This window comes from Aquarana catesbeiana, unplaced genomic scaffold (genome assembly GCF_042186555.1).
Source record: "Aquarana catesbeiana isolate 2022-GZ unplaced genomic scaffold, ASM4218655v1 unanchor235, whole genome shotgun sequence".
In the NCBI taxonomy this organism is placed as follows: Eukaryota; Metazoa; Chordata; class Amphibia; order Anura; family Ranidae; genus Aquarana; species Aquarana catesbeiana.
In genome coordinates, this window is record NW_027362663.1 from 1,138,816 (window position 1) to 1,157,926 (window position 19,111).

The 19,111-nt window shown below is 46.5% G+C and overlaps 1 pseudogene; it reads right to left on the bottom strand.

The window, feature by feature from the left end:
• Positions 1-2,668: 2,668 nt before the first annotated feature.
• Positions 2,669-18,732, bottom strand: LOC141121940 (uncharacterized; annotated as a pseudogene).
• Positions 18,733-19,111: the final 379 nt, after the last annotated feature.

The window sequence follows — 19,111 nt, forward strand, 5'->3', positions numbered from 1 at the left end:
GCTTTGCGATTATATAACTGTGCAGATAAAGGCAGAAAAATATATGCAGACAAGTTCAATCTGGTAAGTTGGAAAGTTCAAGCTATAAGGTTAAATGAAAAAAAGAAAAAGTAAAAAAAAAAAAAAAAGAAAAAAAGGGGGGGGGGAGAATTGGGGGGAGGCAAACAGTCCACAAATGCAAACTTATAGACTCAAGCATGCTGAAACAATCCTCCTCCAAACATAGAATAGTCTTTCCCTTAGGTAGATCTTCACCAGCTTACTGCCAGATCGAAACTTTGCATTAGTTTTCCTTTTCCACCATGTAGGCCTGAATAACTCTAATATTTTACCAGCTTCCACTTCTAGAGAAAGTGGAAGTATAAACACCTCACAGAACAGTTTCCACAGACCAAGGCACAGCAGTCCCAACAAATCATTAATTATTCTTCCTCTTTGGTTTCCTCATAGGTCGAACAAATAGTACAGATGTATGAACAAGCAGCAGGTGAATGTACGGGTAAAAATACAGGCAGATATTCAGATGTTTCGTAAATTATTGCAGTTATTATACCAGAACACGATCTTAATGCATATATTTCTTCAATTGGTAGAAGTTTGTACAAATAAATGATAGGCAGTTTTACAACTATGCAGCTGCCCTGGTATATGTATAAGTATTGTGCAATTGTTATATAAAAACGCAAGTCTTATTGCACATATTTCCTCAGGTGGTGAAAAGTTATACAGGTGCCACAGGTAGGTTATAAGCCACTATACGGCTATGCAAGTAGAAGCAGAAAAATATATGCACATACTGTAAGTTCAATCAAGCTAGTAGGAAAGTTCAAGCATTAGTAAAAAAGGCATGCAGACAGTCCCAGATACAAGCTGGTGAATTAAAGCAAGCTATAGCAAGCTCAATCGAGGTAGCACAGATGTTTTAAAGGCTTATAACAATCTTCCCTTAAATGCTGCCTCACCAGCCTCCTGATAAAAATTTTATTTTAGTTTTCCTTTCCACCAGCTCTCATTATCAATGACGTATGTTTCCTACCCGTTCTTCAGTCCTACAGACTAGCTGGTCCGGCTGCAGAGATGTGCTCCATCTATGCACGACTGTCCCTCTCACCTCCGTGAGCCTCTGCTACCAAAAGCTCCTTGATATCCTTTGAGGGATATCAGTGGGCGGACTGCCACACAATGTTTTCCCCCACTTGTGGTATGCCTACCGTCTCCGTCCGGCACCGGGTCCTCCTCCAACTGACCTCCACTCTCCACTCGCAGGCGCTCTCACCCTCCGCCTATCACGCTACAGGTAAGCAGCTGCAGCCTCCAACCTCTTCTCCTCTCCACTCTGCATGCCAACGCTGCTGAATGACGGCTCACACCAGAGCTCTCAGTCCCGGGATCAGTGGGAGGCAATCAGGTGACTGGAGTCCGGGGTCTGGTAAGGATCAGGCACAGGAACTCAGTAAGGGCTTCCAGGAGTGCCAAAAAAAGGGGATGAAAACCGGCATCACCAGGAGAGTTTTACCTCTCTCAACATGTTCGCTCAGGGAGGACACCTGGAGCCATGTTGTAGCTCCACCCCCCAAAATGAATAAAATATTAAAGGTAGGAATCCAATTAGTCATGGAAATGGCTTGTCTGGAATGTGGAGGCGGAGTCGTTATTAATTTGTGTACAATACGAAGGTGACATTTGTGTACGAGGAACACCTTAACAATTATCACCATCTTATTCTCCAGGGCCTCTGCTTTGAGAAAATATATGTTTGGGGGTTTTATCTAATCTCCAGGCCCAAAATATGCATTTTAACGTGTGCAAAAATAATGCAAAACCAGCTCTGGCAGTGAAAGGGTCAATGTGAGGTAGATGGGATCACTCTGCTGTGGTCACACTCTAAACATTAGAGCTCCCCCTAGCTGCAGCCTGGTAATAACATTGCTAGGAGGTCTATTCATTTATCTGCTACATACTTCCCATCTTTATATAAACGTCTCCTGACATTTAGGGGCCTATTCATAAAACATTTATATAGCAATTTATATGGCATGTTCATTTCTTCTGTGTGTGCATGGAGGGGAAAATAGATGTTACTAGGATATTTGCTGGTTGAATGATTTCCATTGATTTAAAATGTAAAATACCACATTTGCCACTAGATTGAGATAATTGTTATTATACTTAGCACCATCTAAAGCCCAAATGCAGTATTTTTCATTTTAAATCAATGGTTAGCTTAATAGTGTTGGTTTAATTAACCTATGTTCATCAATGTCTACCGTACTCATAAGTGTATAACTATAATCTCGGTTATTAGTATGAAGCCATCCATGCCTGATGAAGGAAAGTAAAGGCTCTATGTTTAAAAAATGTTGGACAAATGAGATAATCATTCTTCCATCTGTTACACATTTTGGCTGTGACTTAACACAGTGATTTCCTATGATCATCAGCTCCATCCAGTGGCCATGAGTTTTTTTTTTTTCCTGAAATACCTCAAACAGCAAAAATAGTGCAATCCTGCATTATGGCCACTAGATGGAGCCAAGAAAATCAGTGTATAAAATATGACCAAAACGTATATCTGGGCAAATGTTAGCCACATTCATTCATATAATTATTTTTATTATATTCCTCTAAGTGTTTGTGAAAGCTTACACCACAAAATGTACTCAGCCAATGAAAGGTAATGACTCCATTTTTATTTTTCTCCTGCTATCAATGGCCAACACGTTACAACACTCCATCCATGTCTTTGATCTCTGAACTGTTATGAACTGTTTCTTACATGATGAAAATCAGCCATGGAGTATATCTGAGGTGTATATCAGGGTGTGCTTCTTCCCCACATGTGATGTCCAGCAACATTCATATAGAAGACATTTCCTCCACTCAAGGCACTAAAACACCTTAAGAGTTGTGTGGGACCCTTGATGTACAGGAAGACAGGACTTCAGTGAGGAACAATTCCCTCACTCAGGACAGGAAAGGGGCTTCTCCCCCTTGTGAGATCTCTGATGTGCGTAAAGATTGGACTTCTCTGAAAAACATTTCCCACACTCAGAACAGGAATACGGCTTCTCCCCTACGTGAGATCTCTGATGTTTGTAAGCATTGTGCTTCTGTGAAAAACATTTCCCGCACTCAGGACAGGAATATGGTTTCTCCCCTGTGTGTGATCTCTGATGTGTGTAAAGACTGGACTTCACTGAAAAACATTTCCCGCACTCAGGACAGGAATACGGCTTCTCCCCAGTGTGAGATCTCTGATGTGTGTAAAGACTGGACTTCACTGAAAAACATTTCCCACACACAGGACAAGAATACGGTTTCTCCCCCGTGTGAGATCTCTGATGTATGTAAAGATGGGACTTCAGTGAAAAACATTTCCCGCACTCAGAACAGGAATACGGCTTCTCTCCTGTGTGCAATTTCTGATGTGTGTAAAGATTGGACTTCTGTGAAAAACTTTTTCCACACTCAGGACAGGAATATGGCTTCTCGCCCGTATGTGATCTCTGATGGTTGGAAAGATGGTACTTCTCTGAAAAACATTTCCCGCACTCAGGACAGAAATACGGCTTCTCCCCCTTGTGTGATCTCTGATGGTTGGAAAGATGGTACTTCCCTGAAAAACATTTCCCGCACTCAGGACAGGAATACGGCTTCTCCCCTGTGTGAGATCTCTGATGTGTGTAAAGACTGGACTTCACTGAAAAACATTTCTTACACTCAGGACAGGAATACGGCTTCTCCCCCGTGTGAGATCTCTGATGTTTGCAAAGATTGGACTTCATTGAAAAACATTTCCCGCACTCAGGACAGGAATACGGCTTCTCCCCCGTGTGAGATCTCTCATGTGTGTAAAGACTGGACTTCACAGAAAAACATTTCCCGCACTCAGGACAAGAATACGGCTTCTCCCCCGTGTGAAATTTTTTATGCCTAATAAGATAGGATTTATAATGGAAACCCTTCCCGCACTCAGTACAGGAAAACCTCTTCTCTGTTGGAAGGACGGCACCGTCCCTCACAGTCTGAGGTTCCTCAGGATAAGAGGAATACGATGGTCCATCTACACTGTGTGGTGCCGGATGGACATTTGAGGTAGTCGGGTTTTCTCCTGGACTATACTGTGTGATGTCCTCATCTTCTACTTTACAGTCTGGAGACAAAGTGAGATAATCCTCTGAGGTTTTCCACATCTCCCGTCCATCTACTAAAATAGAAATAAAAAGATTATTACTAGACATGAGCAGATTGGTTCCACTAAACCAGGACTCCGCCCACATCAGGCAGCTTTGTCTCTGAGGATCTTAGAATTCCCCCCTCAAGGTAACTAGTAAATGGGTCCTCTGATCTCCTACCAGTTCATTTCTTTATTTATGAACCTTAGTCAGAGAGTGAGGAAACAACGAGAACTGTCTTTTATAGGAGTGACGAGGAGATTATAGGACGAGTGTCCCCACCCCCTCTATCACTCATTATCATCTGCCCAACACAAGAAGTACTGCAATTCCTTATTTAGTCCATGATTTAGTCATGAATAACAGCGGGGCTGAGCCCCACCAGAGGTCAGAGAGTGAGGATGGGGGGAGAACATCCAAGATGAAGACTGGACTGATCCTGAAGACCACCATCATTGGGTTATTGACTCCTCTATCATTATCACTTTCTGTTTAAGGTTCCAAAGTCTGAGGATGTTATCACATTATTATCAACATGTAAAAGTCTGTGCTCCAATCAAATCATCAGATATAAAATGTCCAGCTGGTAGGAAATGGGTGTAACAAAAGAGGATACATATTATGTTTATATATAGTAGTGGGTAGAGGGGAGAGCAGAAGTCAGAATTATGTAATGTACAACATATTGTAGAAGATACAGCAGATAGTACTATATAGTATCAGAATTATGTAATGTACAATATAAATTAGACAATGTAAGGATCAGGACTCATAATATTGGTATTCAGTAATCAGTGGAAGCTTAAATGTTTACATGAGACAAGTTTCAGAGGTCCCACACTGCTGCCTCCCATCTCCTGAGACTGCACTCAGTGACTTGGGTCTGAAACTATACAGACATATCTCTCAGCCTGGAACAGCCAGAAAGCAATATAACAAGTAAACCTAGGAGGATTGTTCTGTCAGAGATCATGCTAGACCTGGGCATGAGGTAGAAGACCCAAAGCATATGCCCAAGGTGCCTAGGTAGAGCAAAATCTATGGTGAAAATCAACCTTTTGCTGCCAGCTGAACCCCAGAATTTCCATGAATGCAGTCTAGATCCATAAATTGTGTCTGCAGCACAGAGAAGGACGATTATCACCCAGACCTTGCCCTACTCTGGACCAATCAGTGAGCAGTATGGGTGGAGGAATGTATTTCGTGTTAATGACCCACCTGTGCTGATCTCTGTAGGAGTGTCCTCCTCTATAAATGTTCTCGTTATTCCATCCTCCTCCATAGACTGCTGATCATCCCTCACATACCTCTCTTCTTGTTCTGCTTTAACCTCAAAATCTATATCGATTGGATCTCCACTCTAAATCAAGAAAAGGAATGTGAATATCATCCGTAAACAATAGGATTTATTATTATGACATCACATAAAAAAATCCACACATCATCTCTAGGAGTCAATGTTCTAGATGCTCCATCCCACCAACCTTGTAACAGTGAGGGATGGTGTGATCTTCCTGTGTGGAATCCCGGGAATACAGAGGACGGGGACATCTCTCTGGTGGGTTCCTGGTATTAGGTGGCTCCATCATATCCTTGTGTCCTTCTGATAACTCCTCCATCACTCCATACTCCTCATCCTCCTCTTTATACTCTTCTTTAACATCAACAATATCATCCCCGAGGTTTCCACTCTGAATATATAATAAAACATTCATTGTAACAAACATGCTGTTTATAAATCAGAAGTGAGGATGAGCTCCGGCGTGTTCGCATGCTGCACGTGCCCAGAAGTCTGCACGGCGCAGTGCTAATCACAGGCAGTGAGACATTTCCCGATCTCTGCAGCAGCACATCAGGAAATGTCTCACTGCCTGTGATTAGCACTGCGCCGTGCCTACTTTCTGGCGGGCTTGGCACGTGCAGCATGTGAACACGCCGGAGCTCATCCTTAATCAGAACTACCAATAATTGTCAATCATCTACCTGATGATGGTGAGGGATGGTGTGATCTTCCTGTGTGGAATCCCGGGAATACAGAGGACGGGGACATCTCTCTGGTGGGTTTCTGTAGCTGGATGACTCCACCATGGTGTCCTGGTACAGATCTTTGTGTTCTTTTAGAAACTCTGACTCCTCCATCACTCCATCCTTATCATCCTCCTCTTTTATCTCTTCTTTAACCTCCACTTTAGAATCTCTCAGGTTTCCACTCTGAATATACAATAAACATGACATCTATTGTAACAATGCAGATAATGTACAGATCCTAATGATACTATCAGTGATTGTTCCTCATCTACCTGATGATGGTGAGGGATGGTGTGATCTTCCTGTGTGGAATCCCGGGAATACAGAGGACGGTGACATCTCTCTGGTGGGTTCCCATTACTGGATCCATCTGTAGGAAACACACACACTGACTGAATACATTGTTTCTATGTGTTTATCATATGATGGGGGATCTAGGTGGACCCTCCGTACTGCTCTCTCCTTTACAATAAAGTCTCCTCTTACCCGGTGAGGTGAGGGGCGGCTGATTGTCCATCATGAAGTCCTTGTAGAGATCCTTGTGTCCTTCTAAATACTCCCACTCCTCCATGGGGAAATAGACAGTGACATCCTGACACCTTATAGGAACCTGACACACACAATGATACAGTCACCATCCAGACACATCCCTTGTCTGTTACTGGATAATGTCCCAGAATTCCCAGCACCGCTCACCTCTCCTCCATGATCTCTCTGGTGACTTCTAGAATCTTCTTTGTATTTCTCTATTCTATCAGGGAGGGAGGTGGAGGCAATGTGATGGTCATATGATATCCAGACTTCACAGGAGGAAAATTCTAGAACTGAACAGAAATAGTCAAATCAAATGATACTCCCAGAATCCTCCTCACCTCTCCATTCAGGTTTCCTATTTATAATAATTTACCCACACAGGACCCCCACACTATGCAGGATAAAAGCTTGTAGCAGTCATTCTGATGTCATTACATACAATGCAGGACCAACAGTCCTACTTTGCTAGCGATGATGCCAAGGGTCCGCCTACATCCTAAGAGCATCAGAAAAAAAGCCAGAGGGAGGGACATTGGGAGGAGGAGCTGTGAGGTCAGTGTGATGTCATAGGACATATAGACTCTGGATGGAGGGACATTTGGATGGGGAGATTTGAGTGGTCCTCTTTATGAGGCTCCTGTGCAAGCCAAATAAATGTTCCTGGGTGTGTCCTACCTCTCCTAAACTGGAGAGTGAACTTTGACCTTTACCATACAAAAATCTGTCAGGGATCTGTGAAAGTAAGCTCTTATGTGATCAGGTGACGTGCGGAGGAATGGAGTGTAAATAGCAGACAATTTTCTCCAGAGCTCCTAATGGTGGGCATGAATTTTCGCTGCAAGCTGGTGCCAAGTTTCCAACCCCCAGGGTCACTGCAGGTGTGGAGAAAAGCTGTGTAATGCCGCGTACACACAACTGGTTTTGTCGTCGGAATAAACTCCGAAGGTTTCTCCGACGGAAATCGGACGGAATTCCGCTCAAGCGGTCTTGCATACATACGGTCACACCAAAGTCCGACCGTCCAGAACGAGGTGACGTACAACACGTACGACGGGGCTAGAAAAAGGAACTTCAATAGCCAGTAGCCAATAGCTTCCGTCTCGTACTTGCTTCAGAGCATGCATCGTTTTTGGTACGTCGGAACAGCATACAGACGAGCGGTTTTCCCGATAGGAATTGGTTCCATCGGAAATATTTAGAACATGTTCCATTTCTAGGTCCGTCAGAATTTAAAAAAAAAAAGTCCGATGAGGCCTACACACGATCAGAATAGACGATGAAAAGCTTCCGATTGAGTTTTTCTGTTGGACATTCTGCTTGTGTGTACGCGGCTTTAGAGGATATGGTGGAGAGATGAGGAGGAGATCCAGGAATAAAGGTCAGGACAAGCAACAGACGAGCGCATCCAAGAGATGAAGCCGGGGTCACTACACAGAAAATCAATCCAAGGAAACAACAGGCAGGACGAGGAATAGCAAGAAGGAGCTCAGAGACAAATGAGAATATTGCTCAGCCAATGGGAGATTATCTCAGCATGACTTACATAATGGAGGAGATGAGGGGGGAGGAAGCAGTGACGGCTGGTGCTCAAAATTTTGGGGGGGGCACAAACAAACTGAAAAGTTCTGAAAAAAAAAAAATCATTCGCAGCCACTGTGCCCATCAAACGAAGCCACTGTGCCCATCAAACGAAGCCACTGCGCCCATCAATTGCCGCCACTGTGCCCATCAAACGCAGCCACTGTGCCCCATCAAATACAGCTACTGTCCCCATCTTATGCAGCCACTGTACCTATCTAATGCAGCCACTGTGTCCATCTTATGCAGCCACTGTGCCCCATCAAATGCAGCCTCACTGTGTCCCATCAAATGCAGCCTCACTGTGTCCCATCAAATGCAGCCTCACTGTGTCCCATCAAATGCGGCCTCACTGTGTCCCATCAAATGCGGCCTCACTGTGTCCCATCAAATGCAGCCTCACTGTGTCCCATCAAACTCCCCTCCCCCCCATTCTCCACGGGAGGTCTGGATCGGCACTTACCTTGCTCTGGTGTCCTCTCCTCCTGCTGTGTCTCCTTCAGTGGGCACTGGCAGCGGCGATGGAGGAGTCCGCTCCTCATACTTCTGGTTTTCTCTCTCGGGTGCAATGGGAGAGAGAAACCCGGAAGCGACATCTAACTCGGATGTCAATCAAACCACCCGGCCGTAGTAATACATACTATGGGCGCCGGGCGGAAGCTACTCTGTGCTTCGGAATGCGCTGCAAGGCGGGACAAAAGCCCGCAAATGAAGTGCCTCGTCTGTAATCTCGTGATTGCATAGACGTGGAGTTTCCCATAGTGCAATGTGTCTGGCACTCAAACACAGTGCATTTAAGGACTTTTTTTCTATTTTTAAAGGGCCAGTTTAAAAAAAAATGTTTTTTGTGACTGCCTGGAGGGTGCTGGGTATCAGAGAAGGGTGTAGGTCACCACAGAACTGAGATGCAGGAGAACAGTGTGCAGAATGCAGGACATAGTTACATAGTAGGTAAGGTTGAATAAAGACAATAGTCCATCCAGTCTGATCTGTGTAGGTGCACGTGTGTCAGTGTCAATAATCATTTCCCATATCCCTGTATATTGTGTTCTTTAAGATGCACGTCCAAGAGTTTCTTAAAAATATCAATACTCCCCGCAGCCACCACCACTTGTGGAAGAGACTTCCACATTCTTACCGCCCTGACTGTGAAAAAACCCTACGCAGCTTAAGGTTTAACCGATTCTCCTCCAATCTCATTTTTTTTTCCAAGTGTCCTCTCACACCCCTGAGATTGAATAGCTTTTTCCCTATGCTGGGATCACCACTGAGATATTTGTAAATAGCTATCATATCTCCTCTCAAGCATCTTTTCTCCTGCGAGAATAAATTTAGTGCTTATAGTCGCTCTTCGCCTTTGAGGTCCTCCAGCCCCCTAATTAATTTAGTTGCCCTTCTTTGGACTCTCTCCAGCACATTCCTTCTGAGGACTGGTGACCAGAACTGGACAGAATACTCCAGATGTGGCCTGACCAGACCGTGTAGTGTGCGCCTTAAGGCTAGTGGGAACCGCTTTACCAGCCTGCTCATAGGCTACGGAAATGGTATGCCTAATCCACCTTGTTATGGTTGATTTTGATGCTTGCTGACCCTTCTTCTGGCCGCAAAAAACAACTAAGGTGACTGGACCTTCTAAAATCCTTCACTCTCTCTAAATAAACTAACAGACACCGTCTAACATCTAAACAATGAAATTAACTTTCCTTCTCGTTGTGAGGATTGGCACAAAACGAAGGAAGGACAATCTCCTGCATGCTGTGGAACCTTCGAAAGGTACAGGAGATCCTGCCTAAGGATAATCCTGTCTTCAAATAATAAGAAAAGGGGCTCTTTTACAGACAGAGTCTGGAGATCACCTATCCTTCTGGCCATTGTAATGGCCAGCAGGACGGTTGTCTTAGGGGGAAGTAATTTAAGTGGGATATATGAGCCAAGGGCTCGAATGGTGCCTTGGTCAGGGCTCCGAGGACTAGGGTAAGATCCCATGGTGGAAATTGGTTCATTTGCAACGGGGACATCCTCTCCCTATCCAACAAAAATCAGTGGGTTCAGTGCCAGTCTCCTGTCCAAAAGACTGGACAAGGCTGCCACCTGGACCCTGAGCATCTAAGTTGTTAGACCCTGATCTGTGCCGTCCTGGAGGAAATCTAGGATTGCAGGGAACTCCTACTGGGAAGTCCCCCTCGCCTGACACCAACGTGAGAAGACTCCCCAGAATTTGGTGTAAATATACCTGGTAACCGGCTTCCTACTCTGTAACAGGGTGTCAATTACGATCTCTGAATATCCCCCTCTGCTGCAGGTTCTCCCTTTAAGAGCCAAACCGCTAGCTTGAAGAAACTGGGGTTTGGGTGGCAGACTGGACCCTGTAGGAGAAGGTCCTGCTGCTACGGAAGATGCTCTGGAGGGGACACAGAGCAAATTTCCCAGGGTAGGGAACCAGGTCCTCTTGGGCCACCAGAGAGCGATTAAAATAAGTCTGTGTGTTGCTATGGCCATTTGTATAGTGACTTTATTGCAAAAATATGAAGTTATTATTATATACTATATATTATTTAATGTTTATGTTTACAGAGGTTCTTCCCCTTCATTGATATGTAAATAAACCAGTTGGATAGGTTTTGGAGCTGAGCATAGGAAGTTGGTATGCAGGAAGTTGGTGGGAGGGGCTTGGGGTCTTTTGAAAGAAACATGTTTTCGGAAAGGAGATGTGTTTGGAAGGACAAAGAGGAAGACATGGATGCGAGGAGCTCGAGAACAGTTGGAGCCATTTTGAGTTGGATTGAGCAAGGAACCATGAAGGACATTACATCCTGACCCCTAAGTTGAATAACTGTTTAGTTTACTTAAAGAGGGAGTCCAACTAAAAAAAATGATTAAAAGCCAGCAGCTACAAATACTGCAGCTGCTGACTATTAATAAATGGACACTTACCTTTCCTGGAATCCAGCGATGTCGGCAGCCGAAGCAGAGCAATAGCACGGCTCTCGGCTGCTGCCGCTGCCATCCTCAGTTAGAGAATCAGGAAGCGAATCGTTGCGGCTTCACTTCCCGGTTCCCTACTGCGCATGCGCGAGTCGCGCTGCGCGTCCTAAGTGGTCCACACTATCTCCTGGGACCTGTGTGTTTCCCAGGAGACAGCGGGGGGGTGGGGGTGCGGGAAGGGGCGTGACTCCCGCGGGAGTCTATTCCCGGAAATGAGTGCAGATAACTGTATTAGACAGGTATCTGCACCTCCTCCCCCCTGAAAGGCGCCAATTGAAGCACCGGAGGGGGGGGGAGGAATCAGATGAGCGGAAGTTCCACTTTAGGGTGGAATTCCGCTTTAATGCGCACATATTGTACATGTTTATATTTGTAGGCATATTTTTGTAAGCTATTAGTTGTGTTGTATTGTGTATTCTCCAGTTTTATGTGCAGTTTTTTCCTGTTTAGTAAAGCATTGATACACTACAGAAGTCTAAGCTTCCTTGGTTTTACCGCAAAAACTTTAATAGAAAGACACAAAGCATAACAGTTTGCCCTCTGACTGACTCAACTTCTGCACTATCTTTGGGATCAGAGCAAAGGGGGGAAAGGCACAGGCCAAGTGGAAGTCCCAGTCTTTGGCCAACGCTTCCACCCCCTCGGATCCCTCCTCCCTGGACAGTGAAAAGAACCTCTTCACCTTCCTGTTCCCTCTGCACACAAAGAGATCTATCTCCGGTTTGCTGAAGTGTTGACACACGAGGGAGTACACTTTGGAATTAAATTCCCACTCTCCCTGGTGAATCGGCTGTTGACTGAGGTAGTCCACTTGGACATTGTAGACTCCCTTTATATGCACTGCTGAAATTGAGGGGATCCTCTGTCCCGCCCACTCCAGGAGTTCCTGAGTCAGGCCCAAAAGAGCGCGGGACCTGGAGCCCCCCTGTGATTCAGGAAGGCCACCGTGCTTGAATTGTCGGAAACGTTCTGAACCTCTTTCCCTGGATTATTTCTATGAAAGCCTTTAAGGCTTCCCTGACCACCAAGAGCTCCCAGAAGTTGGAGGAAGAACCCCTCTGAACTTGGATCCAGACACCCTGGGCCCGCAGTTCTTCCAGATGGGCCCCCCAACCCCAGGCGCTTGCATCAGTCGTAACCCTGAGGGGTTGGAGCTGAGCCCAGAGGTCACCCTCCCCCAACCTCTGAGGGTTGAGCCATCACTGCAAAGACTCCTTTACCCCTTCTGGAATGGAGACCTTTTCGTCTAAGGTTCCCCTTTTTCCATCCCAGGAGGATAGGAGGAACTGCTGGAGAGTCCTGGAGTGGAGCCAACGGCACCGCAGGAATACAAGCTGTCATTAACCTGAGGACTCTCATAACTCCTCTGAAGGAGACCTCCTCTGCCTCTCGGAGGGACTCAACTGCAGCTATCAAGCCCTCTACTTTCCCCCGGGGGCAACATAAACTTTTGTGCCGCCAAATCTACCAGGAACCCTAGGTAAACCTTGGTCTGGGCCGTAATTAGAGAGGACTTTTCCTGGCTGATTAACCACCCCAGGGACTCCAAAGTAGTTATTACTTTGTCCAGGTCGGGCAGTAGGATCACGACTCTGGTTGTAAACCAAAAGGTCGTCCAGATAGGGGATCAGCGCTATCCTTTTAAAATGGCGGTACAAAACCACCTCTGCAAGGATCTTTGTGAAAACTCTCGGCTGGCTGCCAGCCCAAAGGGTAGGGCGCAAAACTGCCAACTGCCAATGCTCCACACCCAGACCAAAGAGAATCGCAAACTGTAGAAATTCCTGGTGCCCTGGGAAAATGGGCATGTGAAGAGAGGCGTATTTTAGGTATATTGTGACCATAAACACCTCCTTCAGAGGATGCTTCCTGACTTCTTGTACCATAGGAACCTGTTTAGCCTTCTTAAATTTATTATAAGGCGGTACTTTCCCGAGGGCTTTGATGTGAGAATAAAACCCTCAACGGCGTTGCTCTACTGGGACAGGTACTATAACACCCTGCTCTGCCAGCTGCCTAAAGCTCTGAAGATCCCTGGGTAGGCCAGTTAGAAGGAAGCTTGGGGGAGGTGAGGAAAGTAGCTCCAACCTGTAGCCCTCTCTTATTATCCATAGGATGTGGGGGCTTTGAGTGATCCTTTCCCACTGAGTGAGAAAGTGAGAGAGCCCCCCCCCCCCACCCTGATGTCACTTGGTATCTTTGTCAGTGGACTTTGGGCCAGAAAAGAGGAGGCCTCCTTTTTGCTTGCCCTTGCCAACTCCCCATTTCTTGCTTTCCTTCTTATCCCTGAACCGGTTCTTAACCTGGGGGCTCAAAAAAAATCTTCCCCCATCTTTCTTAGGCTTTACTGGAAACTTCTTGCCCTTCTCTGTAAACCAAAAAAGGGCCTGGTCCAACCCAGAACCAAACAGTAGGGAACCCCTAAAAGGTAGACCACACAAACTTGTCTTGGATGTGTTGTCCCCATCCCAGTTCTTAACCCACAAGGCCCTCCTTGCAGAATTCAGAAGAGCCGCACGTACTGTTTCAACCGCTGCATCCGCTAAGTAGGCCACAGCTCTACCAATCACCTCCAAAGAGACCTCTTTGGACTTGAAAGTTCGTGACACCAGGTCCATCAACTTTGTGACCCACATGTCTGCATTCCTGGCCACACAGACCGATGCCAAGGCTGGACTCATGGCTGCAGCATTGACCTCCCAGACCTTGCGCAGAAGGGTCTCGGACCGTCGGTCCTTTTTGTTCCCAATATTGCCTGTATCCTCGCAGGAGAGGTCAGATTGTTTGGACACCTGTGCTGGGGAAGCATCTAGTCTGGGTGTCTTTAAAAATCTTTCCTCCTCTTTCCCCTTGAAGGGGCACTTGCGTTTCCAGGTCTTAAATTTTAAGAGCTTCCTCTCAGGCTCCTTTCATTCTCTCAGAATGATGTCTTTGAGGGCCTGGTGGATTGGGAGAACCCGGGATTGGGGTTTAACCAGGCCTCTATACATACTGTCCTGGGCAGAAAACTGAGCTGTAGGCTCTTGGATCTCTTCTGACGCATACACTGCTCTAAGGAGACCCTCCATATCAACTGTGAAAAAGATATGTCTGCCTGGTCTGGAGTCCTCTTCCTCCTCCTGGCTGTCCTCTATTTCCTTCCCCTCATAAGAAAAGCTCAGATCGTAGACCTCTGCCTCCTCCGAGTCCTGGGAGGGCAGTGACCACAGGGGTTCAGGGTGTCTAAATCTGCCACCTAGATCCCGAGTTTCTGCTCTATTAGTGGTGGGGCCCTCCTGTGAGGATGAACCTTCCCCTGCCTGAGCCCCACTATAGTGGGGCTCGGGTTTTAGGGTTGCCTGGAAAGCCTTGAGAGTCGTTAACATCTACATCTGTACGGAGAGAAAGTCCCTCATGACCTAAGAGGTCTCCTTCCCTAATAACTTGTGAATAGACTTGTAGAAAAAGGGTTTCGTGTGGTCCTGTGACAACTTGTCGTTACAGTATCCACACATCTTGGAACATGAAGGGGTCTTAGACTTAGGACGGCTGGCGACCACCTGGGCAGTCCTCCCCTGAAAGAGACATATTTTCACGCTTACTTCAAACAGAACTCACCCGCTACTGTACCTTGCAGGGGTAAGAGTTAGGGGGGACCTTCCTCCCCTCATTACCCCCGCCAGCTAGGTAGACTCACCCCCTGTGGTCTCCTCCACTGCTGTTGCCGCTGCTGGCCCCCCTCTCACTCCATCTCTACACCAAAGCTTGTCCTGCTTGATACTGGCCAGAGCAGGCTGTGGAGGCCTGCCTCCACTGACTGCCAGACCTCCGTCCTGGTGTCCTAGGATGCTGCCGCCATTTTGCCAAAGTCTCAGAGACCAGGAAGTAACCTGCCCTTGTGGGGTGTCATTTACGGTGCAAGGGAGGAATCTGCGTCATTCCTCTTCCTTCCGCTGGCAAGATGGTGCTCAAGCACCGGCCGGCACATCTCCTCTCCCCTTCAAGCCACACTGTGTGACCTGGAGGCCCAGGAGTCAGCACAACAGTGTGCCCCACGGGAAATCCGACCACCAGCTCCCCCTGCTAAATGGACACCCACCAGGTAAGGGGGGAGGAAGCAGGAAACAATGGTCCCTGAAATTCTGGGTACCCCACTGTACCCAGGGTCCTTCAGCACTCAGGGGGGCTCTTCCAAGCTCTGCTGCCCCCACCTGAGGTAGATGGGGAAACCTCCCCAGGAAGGGCAAGCCCTATCAGACCCAAAGGCTTCACAAGCCTGCGGTCCTGCTCCCAGGGGGGAGACCACCAGCCCTGGGCTTCGGGTTTATTAGAAAACAACAAAACGTTTCGCTGTGGGGTAACACAATCAAAAAACTGAAAAGCACAGGGAGGGGCGGGGGTTTTTGACCTCTTCTTTAATTGTGTTTCCTGTCAAGTGGGACCAGTCATCACTCAGGGTGCCGTCCTAGAAGATGATTTGAGAAAATTCCCTTTTTTATGCATGCTAATAATCTGACGGCTTTGGTAGCTGCAGCTTGACATTGTATGCTATTGCTCAGTTGGTCTTCTACTAGGACCCCCAGATATTTCTCCATTATTGACTCCCCCAGTGGTTCTCCCTCCATGGGGTGTAGGGTACCAGAGAAGGGTGTAGGTCACCGGAGCACATGGGATGCAGGAGAAGGGTACAGAATGCATGACATGGGGTGCAGGGGAAGGGTACATTGTGCAGAATGCAGGACATGGGGTGCAGAAGGGTGCAGGACATGCGATGCAGGGTACCAGTGAAGGGTGTAGGTCCCCACAGCACATGGAATTCAGGAGAAAAGTGTAGGTCACCACAGCACATGGGATGCAGGAGAAGGGTGCAGAATGCAGAACATGGGGTGCAGGGGAAGGGTACATTGTGCAGACTGCAGGACATGGGGAACAGGGTGCAGAATGTAGAACATTGGGGTGCAAGGTGCAGGACATGTGCTGGAGGGTGCATAACGCAGGAAATGGGGTGCAGGGGAAGGGTACAGTGTACAGAATGCAGGACATGGGGAGCAAGGTGCAGAAGAAGGGTGAAGGACATGGATGGGAAGTGATATCATAATGGGGGATTTTAATTATCCAGACAGACTGGATGGAAGGAACCACACATTCATCTAAGGCTCGCAAGTTCCTAAATGTCTTGCAGGACAATTTCATGGGTCAGATGGTAGACGCACCAACTAGAAACAATGCGTTCTAGATCTACTTATTACCAACCATACAGACCTGATCACGGATGTGGAAATACGGGGCAATTTAGGAAACAGCGATCACAGGTCAATTAGTTTCAGTATAAATCACACAAATAGGAAACATGAAGGGACTGAATTTCAAACGAGCCAACTTCCCTAAACTACAAACCTTGCTAGAAGATATAAATTGGGATAAAATCTTAGGAACAAAGAACATGGAGGAGAGATGGGTTTGCTTTAGGAGCATATTAAATAAGGATGTTAGCCAATGTATCAAATTGGGTAATAAATTTAAAAGAGGGAACAAAAGTCCTGGGTGGCTTAACTCCAATGTAAAAATGCATATAAAAGCAAAGGAGAAGGCTTTCAAAAAATACAAGGCCGGGGGACCATCATCAGCATTCAGACTTTACAAAGAATGCAATAAGATATGTAAGGGTGCAATTAGGTCAGCTAAGATAGAACATGAAAGACACATAACGGTGGAGAGCAAAAAAATCCCAAGAAATTCTTTAAGTATGTAAACAATAAAAAAGTGAGGACAGACCATATTGGCCCCATAAAGAATGAGGAAGGACATCTGGTTACAAAGGATGGGGAGATGGCAAAGGTATTGAATTTATTCTTCTCCTCCATCTTCACGAGGGAATCGGGGGGCTTCAGTAACCAAAACTGCAGTGTTTATCCTCATGACACATCACAGGAAGCAACTCCATGGTTAACAGAGGACATCATTAAAATTAGACTTGGGAAACTAGAAATTAGACTGGCTGCTTTGCAGGCTTGTCCTGGTTACTCCTGTAAGGACTCTGTAGTCCTGTTTCTCAGCACCTTGTGGGGATCTTTGTGGCAGTGCCGAGGTGGCGCCATGTTGGAGATTCGGTCCCGCTCCTTCCTCTCTGTTCTGCCGGAGGGCTCTGCAGGGACACAGGCAGCTGTGGGTGGAAGCAGGAGCCGATGGTGACAGTAATGCGGCCACGGAAAGGAGAAAGATCGGCAGCGGGAGCTCAGTGAGATGAGTCCTCTCATGTCCTGTCCTGTCCAGTCCACCCCTCACTTCACAGGTCGGGTGTCATCATCTCCTCCTCCTCCCCTCCCGCCTGGCCCCGCTCCGAGCCACATTCCTGTCTGAATAATGTGTCCGGGTTTCAGGCAGAAACATTATTCAGACCAACAGTGAGAATGACAAGAGTCCAGGGGCCAGGACACCATTTCTAGTCACCATGGTGACCTGGGATTTGTTGAGCCCTGACTTATGGTGACCATAGAGACATGGAAATTCAGCTGGTTCAGCAGGGATCGGTCACATTTCCATCCATGTGTGGTCACTGCCGGATAAAAGTCACTCCATCAGTGGCTGCAGCCAATAGCTTCATCACTGATCTGTGTATTCTGAGAGCGGAGGAGCGCCCCCCATTGTCAGAATACAATAGTGCAGCGGGAAGGATTCCCCCATCCCCCTCCAATGTGTGGATGGGGGAATCACTTCAGTTTTTTCCTCTCATCCCGCTGGATGAACGATAAAACTGAACCATGTATGGCCAGATTTGGAAGAAAGATATATTAATCATTAGTGATGGGCTCTGGCATGTTAGAAGCCCCACATTCCCGATCCCGACAGGAAGCCGACACTTCACAGCGCTAATCACAGGCAGTGAGACATTTCCTGATCTGTGCAGTGTCGGTTTCTTGTCGGGATCGGGAATGTGGGGTTTCTAACACACCGGAGCCCATCACTATTCATCATCAACTGATCCCCCTGAAGGGATAATTCTACATTTCCACACTATATATGTGTGTATCATCATCTGCTGGAGATAAAAGACATCACAGTGACTATGGAGGAAGAGGACGGACATGACGGGGGGTTACTGGGTGTAAATAGAAAATAAGATCTTATTACCTCCTCTACTGCTTCTTCCAGCAATGTCTTCTCTCTACTTCCTCCCGACTCACCTCTCACCCGCAACTTCCTGTGTGTACCTGACATCACTTCCTGTCCACACCTGACATCACTTCCTGTCTTCCTGCCTTCTGAGAGTGGAGCTCCACATTTGACAGGAAACATGTATCCTCCACTCCACTTTTGTTTTGTTTAATGAACTTTAATGTAACAAACATTCAATCGACATTAGAAACAATGTTTCCTGTCACATCTGCATTTCCTGATGGTATCTGGCTGCAGACTGGAGCTCCACTCTGCAGAAGAGTCATGTGACCTCCACAGATTTTTTTTTTTTTCTGCACACTTGTTTAAAAAATCATTGTCAGGACTGAAGATTACATAAAAAGCTCAAAACATGTTTTCTGAGAGCAGACACCCTAGAGAATAAAATAGTGGTAGTTCCAATTTTTTATGTCACACGATATTACAGCAAAGTTAAAAATTTCAGCATAAAAATACACTAAAGTGAATTCTATAGCAAAGAAATGCAAATAATTACCCAATTTTTGGTAAAATATAAAAGCCGAGGGTGCACCGAGTAAATAGACACCCAACATGTCACGCCTTTGTAGCAATAACTCTCGGTGGAGCTGCTGGTTTAAAGTGGGCTGTTACCGTCACCTTCGTCACCTCTATTTCACCAGAACCGGGTCTAGGGT